Genomic DNA, 9,104 nt, shown 5'->3' with positions numbered 1-9,104 from the left:
TAAGTGCAGCTACAGGAATCGGAACAGGTTACGTTTTTCCACTGTTCCGGATATGGCCCACAAGTCAGATGACGCCCTGCTAATTCCGTTGGTTAGCATCGTCACGGATCAGGACGGAGATGGATGTACTGGGCCGGCTCTCTGTAGATTCTGGACTAACTTGTCCCGTTAAGCCCATTTATTAATACGCACTGTGGCAGCTACCAACATGGTTTATCTGGGAGGCTTTGGCACTGGTTTTTGACAGTTTGAATGATGCGGCTGTTCTGGAGGCACACGCATGCAATGAGGCTCTTGCCTTGGCTACGGACCTGCATCTAACCCGATTGCTGATTGCCTCCGATTGTCTTGAAGTGCTGAACAGGATAGAAACAGCATCGGCGACACACTATGCATCGGTGTTACATGAAATATCGGAGAGGAGAAGGGATTTCCACCATGTCAAGTTCAAGTTTGAACATAGAGAAAATAACTTCGAAGCCCATGCACTGGCGAAAGCGGTATCTTCTTTTGCTATAGGCCGCCACATTTGGCTAGGGACAGTACCAGACATTATTTGTATTCCGATGTTGATTACTGATTAATAAAGTCCCTAGTTACCCGTCAAAAAAAGCATGGTTTATCTAATATTCAGTACTGTCTAAAAACAATATAATATTCAGTAGAACTCACCACAAAACCCAAATCGAAAATGTGACGCCATTTTTATTTCCCAGTCCCTGTACATCACGCCATCTTTGTACACGAGCATCTTAGACACTGCCGCAAACTTAGAGCAACTCCAACGCGCCGATCCAAACGGATGAACGCTTTGTCCGTTTTTCGTCCGTTTGAGTCGGTCAGATGGACGTGCGCGACCGCTTTTTTATTTAGGTATGTAGGTGCGTTCAAAGGGGGGCCGACCCATTTATACCAACGTGGCCGAAACAGACGAATTAAGCATAATTATACATAAATGGCCGGTCAAACGCCGGCCAAAGTCCACTTAAACATAATTACAAATTTAAAAACTATAATAAACGCTAGCACGGTGCCCTAGTAGACCGCCTTGCCCTTGCCCTTCCCGTCGTCGTCGTCGCCGCCGGTGAGGTCAATGAACACGGGGGGAGGCCCAGCCCACCCGAACGCGGCTTGATACACCGCCAGGGCAGCCTCCTCCAGCGTCTGCTGGGACGGCGGCATAGCGGCGAGGCGGGCGCGCTCCTCCTCCTCCTCAAGCCGCAGAGCCTCCTCATTGCGGCGCATCATCTTCTCATATCGCATCTGCCGCTCGCCGTCGGCCCCCTCCTCGGCGAGCCAATGCGCCTTCCAGCGCTCAAGGTGGGCCGCCTCTTCTTCCGTCGTGGCGGCGTAGTGGCAGGGAGACGCGTTCACCCACTCGCGGAGCTGGCCGGTCCACGAATAGGACTCTGCCAAGTGGGGGCCGGCGGTGAACTCTTGCGCGTGGGAGTTGGCTCGCGCTCCGGCTCCGTCTCAGCCTTGGGCCCGATGAGGGGCCGCGCTGACGGCAGTGGAGGCACGAATAAGGGCGCCTAGACGGAGTCCCCCGCCGCGGACAAAGCTAGGGCTTGCTCCAGCCCATCCCAATGGGTGTCCTCCTCAAGCCGGCTCGCCTCCAGCGCATGATGCAGGGCCTCCTCGAGGGCGTCTTGGTACTCCGCCTCCGCCTCCTCAGCCTCCGGCTTTACCCGCAGGGGCGGCGGTGGAAGGTCGTGGTTGATGTCGACTGCCTCCGCCTCCTCAGCCTCCGGCTTTACCCGCAGGGGCGGCGGTGGAAGGTCGTGGTTGATGTCGACTCCGCCTGCGCCGCTGCGGTAGAATCATAGCGGGCACCGCCTACGAGCAGGAAGCGTTGGAATTTGTTTGCCCCATTCTCAGTTTATTTCAGCTTCTCATGGAGTGGAACTACAGTTCAGACAGACAGTAACTATTATTTGGCATACTACTCATTGTTTATATAATTGCAGAACATCTAGAAGCTAAAAACAGAATAATAAAGCGTTGGATTCATGGTAAGGAAATGGAGAGAGGGAATTTAACATTTTCTCTATGACATGGATGGCATGCAAGCAACCCTTTCTCTACATTTTCTCTTCTGACAATATTAAACACGAGTTAAACATGTCGCCGTCCTTCAACATCAGCAGTGCATAAGGAAATTGGGCGTGTGCAGATGAAAGCTAACCAGGGCTGAAAAAATAATCCACACAAAATTTAGGATGACCAAAGCCACATAAAGACCTTCCTATGAATATACACTTTGAACAAGAAATCATACTAAATTAACACCAGATACATAAGTAAGTTTAATTGCTAAAATGAAGGAACTGTGTAATGCAATGGCGTTTTTAGTTATTCATGTGCAAATCCAACAATAAGCATGGTCTGATTAAAGATGCAAAGATTCAACAGTAAGCATGATGCACCTTATTAGAGGAAAAACAACTATATAAAATCCCGGTAAATTTAAGAAGAGCGCTAAGATCTGTAGAAAGATTTTACCAGTGCTTGGAAAGGAGTCAACTGCAGTAGCAGTTGCATAAGAGATGATGCACTGATCTCTTCAGAAGCTTTGTTGCTTATTCACACTTCTTGAGTTCAACATAAAACACATCAGGATGATTTAAGAATCTGGTCATCATGCCATCTTTGTACACAAGCATCCTGGATACTGTCGCAAAGTTATGTCTGTTGCCTTCACTGAAAGTGCACACAATTACATAAGTCTAAGCTCAACCACCTTATGACAATTGTTCCGACGGTGACCTTCCACACCACAATTCTTGCATCTCGCAGGCTTCCGAGGTTGTTTAGGTACATCTCCATGATGAGACTCGCTTGTGTCCTTGTCATCAACAAATGCTGCAGAATCTGGTTCGTTTACTCAATCCTTCGTACGGTGCCTTCTCCCTACTTGTGGTAGGCCTACCCATCTCCTTGCGCTTAGCCGGAGGTAATAACGCTTCCAGCATATTCCCAGACTCATTTACTGAACTATTCTTGTCGTTATCCATGTCAACATGTGTCCCTACTGCCGCAGCTACGACAACTCCTTCTCACTGAACCTGATTCAAAACACCTCCATTTTCGGCCAATCGGTCCTCCAATCCCAACCCGTCTCTCATCTAAATGAATGGCTTCATCTCAGCTGAACAGTTTTATCAGATGCTCATATGCTTCTACGTTGCTGTCTCCCATCCGCACAAGCTCCATTGCGTGCGTACACATATTAATTAAAATGCCTGAAACTGAATGGGTTCTCTTGAGCATGGTCCCTCCAGCAGTGTCAGGTGCGGCGGGAGGATATCACGTGGATCTTGTGCCCATCGTTTTACTATATGCTTCTTAGGGATTTCAGTAACGCATATAAAGTCCAGGACCTGCATAAAAAGAGTCAACAACCATCTACTGATTACAAGTCTGCTTTTTTCTTTCAAATGTTATGCATGAATATGATCTGCTGATATTATCTTTAACACATGGCTGCCAGGCAAACCCATGTGTGCAAACTGACTGCATTCATAATCAAATTCATCTCCACCATCTAACACTGTAAATTTGTATGAAGTCCTACACCACTTCTCCCTGCGATCCGCTTCAGTATGTATTGCGACATATGATTTTCCTTTCTCGATCTCCTCCACCTGGTATGCACCGCACTCATATAGTATATGCCCAAACTGCTCAAAGATAGCTCTTGTGTATATCTTCCCAGCATGCCGTTCAGTTGCCATGTTTGCACGCAGAAGTGGCCTCCCCTGCAAAATCATTAATTACTTAGTCCAGAAAATTATTGTGGGGTACAAAAAGAAGTGGCGTCTCTTCCTTACAATTCTGGTCCGTTTCTCCTTGTAATTTTCTTCAGATTCTCTGTCAAAAGAGCAATCTCATGTACTTCCTGACAAACATATGCATGGGGCATCCAGGAGGGACATAATTCTTCAACATTTGGTTTGTACTTTCACTCCGCTGCGTACTTGTCATCTTTGCACAGAATATACCTTTGAAATAAGGCTTCGCCCATTTGTGACGGATTTCATACAATTGTGTCATGTATGTGTGATTCTTCAGGTTGTGCTTCTCTACTAAATACTTCCATGCTCCTTCAAATTCATCTATTGTTACTTGTTAGCATATGATTAACAACCTTGTGAAACTCAGGGTGGAAGTCACTCTTCTTGGAGTACAGAGGACCCAAAGACTCTTTGGCCTTCTTCAGCACATGCCACTTGCACCACCACTGAGCTGTGTCAGGCATGACATTTTGTATTGCTACTTCCATCGCTCAATTTTGATCTGAAAATCATCAACAACACATTATTATTCTTGCTAAACTGATTATAGTTTTTATATGATTCAGTAAAAAAAAAGGGCAACCTGGTGCATGTAGCTCCCGCTTGCGCAGGGTCCAGGGAAGGGTCCGACCACTTTGGGTCTATAGTACGCAGCCTTTCCCTACATTTCTGTAAGAGGCTGTTTCCAGGACTTGAACCCATGACCTCATGGTCACAAGGCAGCAGCTTTACCACTGCGCCAAGGCTCCCCTTCTTATATGATTCAGTAGTAATTCAGAATATATTACCTGTAAGGATGGTTTTGCGGTGCAGTTCCACCCATTATCCTAATGAATTCTGCAAAAACCCATTCGAATGTTTCAACCTTCTCATCACGAATCAGCACCCCAGCTAGTACAATGCTCTGGAAATGATTGTTAACACCCACAAAAAGACCAAATGACATGTCGTACGGATTAGTCAATGTCGTATCGAATGTCACAACAACCCCAAAAAAGGTATAATGGAATCTGCTGTTTCCAGTAGCCCACATTAGAGTGCTAATCCTCCCTTCTTTGTTAGCCTGAACTCGATAGGTGAATTGTGAATCCTTTGATAAGAGCTCCTAAAACACCTCCATTGTTTTCCTGACATCATCTTCTGCTTGTTCACGGCTAAATTTATCACACAGATTATGTAATGCTCTCTTCGTGAATGGTACATTCTCCATCCTACCAAAGAAGCTCCCAATTATGTTGTAGACCTTCGCGAGATTGACGTTGTTCTGTCGCAATGGCTTCACAAGGTCTGTGTTGTACATGTCAATATGCTTGTGGGATGGCCAGTGTATAGTCTATCCATAGGTCGCGGACAATGAATGATTGTGCTCATCTGGATGCTCCACAATGTTATTGGTTTGCCCTGCAAACAGTTTTATAAACAATAAGTCAGTTAACAACAGCTTAATACCTTCATGACCAGCTAAAAAAAATTAAATTGTGGAACAAGAAATTTTTTACTACCGCACAGCCACATGTAATCTCCTGCATGCATTTTGTCCGGTTTACGTTCAGCATGCCTTTTCCATATCCGATACCAAAGCCTTTCTCCATGAGTATAAGTTGTAGAAATCATAAGCCTCACCAAGTGTGTCAAAACTTGTTCCTAGTTTAGGCACAGTGACAACGTCACCAGGCTCTTCAGCAAATTGCTGGACAGTTTTCCGTAGTGCGAAAACTCTATTAGCACACGGCGCCCTGCCAAGCGCAGCAGCCCCAACCCACACTCTGCAATTCAAAGAAAGTGTCTTAACCTAAAGAGTCTGGTATTACAGTTAAAGAGACCACCGAGCAAAATCTATGCATGTCATAATAATAATGAATACTTGCTCACCACACACCCCCATCAGAAAACTTTGTTGACAAGTTGTTTGGACAGGAATCGCTTAAATTATTTCATTTCTAATGCGCAGCATAATAAATTTAGTTTTATGTACCCATACCCATGGCCAAGCTTCCAGATACTTTCTTTTTTGCTATGCAAGTTTGTTCAGATAACAGTTTGCCCTCTAGTCACGCTTCTTATACTTTTTTCAGAGACTTCGTAACAACAGCAGATGCAAGGCAGCTGATTCAGAACTGTATTGGAGTATATCAGTTTACTTTAAAATAGGTTCTACCACTAACTGAAGTACCTTTGCATCATCCAGGTTTTTTTAGGTCAACCTGCTCGATGGAGTGCTCTGAAGTTTGTTCTTTGTCTGCACTGCCTGCCGCTGGAACAGCATTTTAGCACAAATCTTGCTGTTAGCACTCGACGCGGACCTGGCTGGCAGCTGTACTACGGGCGGCGTGCTTACAGGATAATGAACAGGATCCAAGTGTTGTTCTCGTCCACCTCTTCTAGGAGAGTTCTGCTGCATCCGCAGTTTGGAAAATGAGATCTATCTGAAAGTACCAAATCCTAAATTCATGGGCGAACAACAAGCAATGGGAAGGAGATTCGTACCTATTTATCGGCTGCATCAAGAACTCCATGGTTGCCTCACCCCAAGTCGCCTTGCCGCACCAGATTTGTCCACCGCGGTCGCCGCTCCCAACAATGGATGACCTAGGTCTGGAGGTAGGAGACAGGTGCTCGGAGCGACCCGGATCGAGCATTTACTGCAGCCTCTACCGTCGTTTACCGGAATGCACCGGAGCTGATCCACGGATCAGGACGCCGGCGACAAGTCGAGCCACGGCTCTGGCTCGCGCCGTCCACGGCGTCCAAACGCCCGTGCAGCCGAGGACCCACAAGACAGGTCGGTTCAGCGATGTATATCTGGACTTATCTGTACCAAGTGGACGTCATACTGACACACGCATTCAAAATATCAAATCACAAAGCTATACTCGACGGCACAGATAGCGAGCTCCTGTGAGCTCGCGATCACATACTCCACGTCCGTGACATGGCATAATTAGTAGAGGTTTATTGTAGCTTAATTATCTTGGCGTCACAATACCGCTCCGCCTCATTATGTGCCAACACCACCCGGTGACTTCTCCAATCCCTTGAAAAACCTTATTGTTGCGTCGGCTCGTTTGGCGGCTCTCCCGATGGAAGGCGACTCTCCGGCGGTGATCGAAACGCGAAGGGTGAGGGAACTTCTTCAAACAGCTCTGGCATAGCAGGATGCATACTCTTACAGTCGAGACAAAATCCATTTAACCCCTCGCCTGAGCCGGAGCCCAAGCTACAGTAGACATATGGACTCAGTTGATATGTCAAGCAATGCTCAACGCCGCAACCGGCCGCACAGGCATGAACCGGTACAGGCTGGAGCCCTTAACCTAGCGAATCAAGAGAGGATCCGACAAGAGGCTGAGCGAGCGGTTCAACTGGCAGCAGAGTAGGCGGCTCGGTTGAGGCAGGAGTGGCCACGGGAACCGGAGGTGTCCCTTGCCTGGTGCCTGCCATACATAATGAGCGTTTGCCAAAGGACTTCAAGGGGCCTCGTAAGGTGCCTAATTACACGACCGATTTGCAGCCTGGGGCATGGATTGAGAGTTACGAGATGGCAATGGAGCTTTTGGAGGTCAGTGATGCAGCAATGGCTAAGTACTTCACCATGATGTTGGATGGAACGGCTCGCACTTGGTTGAAAGGGTTGCCACCCAATTCCATCGGCTCATGGGCGGAGATGAAAACCCGGTTCATCCAAAACTTCAAAGACACATGTAAGCAACCTATGTCAATCGTGGACCTGACTAACTGTAAGCAAGAGGAAGGGGAGTCCACAACCCATTGGGTGCGTCGGGTCAAGGAGATAATACATTCATCTGATAAGATGGATGCCGGATTGGCAGTCTTAATGTTGGAGAAAAATTGCCGTTTTGAACCTCTGAAACAGAAGCTGGGGCGGCTCAAGCGTGACTGCAATAACATGGGTCAGTTGATGGCGGCTCTGGTTAAATATGCTGATTCTAATAATACCAAGGATCCCTTGTCTGACGAGGAGAAAGCAGAGAAGGGAAAGAAGAACGGCAACGGAAAGGGTCACCAGCATAACCCGGCAAATCAAGGAGGTAATAAACGTAAGGCTGACGAATTTGTGGCTAACACCAATACACAGGGAAACAATCAACGGCGCAAGGGCAGGCAAACCCCTCGGTCAGGCGGGTCAGGTCCCACCCTCGAGCAACTATTGAATGAACCTTGCCCAAGACACGGCACCCGGGAGAAGCCAGCAACTCATCTGTGGAAAGACTATACGATCATGAAGGCATTTAAGAATTCAAACGCGTTTGACGGAGGTCACGGGCCGAGCGGCGGTTCAGGTGGAGGCGGCTTTCAGGGCCCAGGCGCCGGTTCAAGTGGAAGTGGTTTTCACGGTCAAGGCCATGCAGGTAACCAGGGAAGTTACAATCAACAATCCGGCCAAGGCAATCAGCAGCAACAGTCCGGATATCAGAGCAACCCAAAACAATTGAATAGTGGGCAATACCATGTATTTACCACTAGTTTGTGCAAGAGGGACCAGAAACTTTATAAGAGGGTTGTCAATCTGTTGAGCCGGCGATACCACGTTACTTACGGTGGTCAGAACAGCCTATTGTGTGGAGCAGAGAGGGTCACCCTCCCTGGGTTGATAATCCACGTCACTTGATCATATTCGAATCACAGCTTAACCACTTTTGGGTCCGACTTGGATCGTATTCGAATCAGGGTTGTTAAAAACCTCTCAAGGTCATTTGGGGGCTCCTGTTCAAACATAGGTCGTATTCGAACCAAAGAGAACATAGATGTCGGTACCCTCTTGATCGACGCAACGCCAAAGCCACTGGGGGCTATATGATCGTATTCGAATCTTAGCTTAACCCCTTTGGTCCGGTTTACTGATCGTATTCGAATCAGAAAACCCCCAACCTTTAGTTACAAGACTAATTTTGTTTACCACCTGTTATTTGTCTTATTGGTTTTTTGTTGTCTCAATTTCAAAATAATCAATCATGGTCTTTTCACCGGCTTGACTATTTGACAATAAGACGCCAGGGCATGATAATCATCAGGTATTCAGAAGCATTGACTTCTCGCAAAGACTTGATTATCAACCTCATCACCCGGGTCATATAAAACCGATGGTCCGGAGGTCAAAGATACGGGTATGGCTATTGTTTATAAACAGATTCCTTCTGTATTAATCAAAAGTTATTTCAACCTTGTTTTCTTTTTACGTCTGGTTCTATTTTCTACTATGATAAAAAATATTGGCTATAAACCGGGTGTTCTGACCCGTTCGGTACTAAGCCGCCAAGCCAGTTTTTTTTTATCTATAGGAACAGAGCG

At 46.9% G+C, this 9,104-nt stretch overlaps 1 long non-coding RNA gene across 5 annotated transcripts; it reads right to left on the bottom strand.

Annotated features, from left to right (window-relative positions):
• Positions 1 to 762: 762 nt before the first annotated feature.
• On the bottom strand, positions 763 to 6,556 carry LOC119354754. 5 transcript variants are annotated; one of them, XR_005171206.1, is made up of 8 exons: positions 6,282 to 6,556; positions 6,133 to 6,189; positions 5,968 to 6,048; positions 5,297 to 5,560; positions 4,583 to 5,195; positions 3,831 to 4,296; positions 2,503 to 3,758; positions 767 to 1,905 (listed from the first exon to the last, which is right to left on the bottom strand). It is a non-coding gene; the product is annotated as an uncharacterized LOC119354754 (long non-coding RNA). The 5 variants fall into 5 exon arrangements; XR_005171207.1 differs by having other exon boundaries at positions 6,133 to 6,186; XR_005171205.1 differs by having other exon boundaries at positions 763 to 1,905; positions 4,378 to 5,195; positions 5,968 to 6,189.
• Between the last annotated feature and the right edge of the window lie 2,548 nt (positions 6,557 to 9,104).

Source organism: Triticum dicoccoides, chromosome 2A, assembly GCF_002162155.2.
Source record: "Triticum dicoccoides isolate Atlit2015 ecotype Zavitan chromosome 2A, WEW_v2.0, whole genome shotgun sequence".
NCBI classification, from domain to species: Eukaryota; Viridiplantae; Streptophyta; class Magnoliopsida; order Poales; family Poaceae; genus Triticum; species Triticum dicoccoides.
The sequence above is the reverse complement of the archived record's forward strand: the minus strand, read 5'-3'. Positions and strand labels throughout refer to the sequence as shown.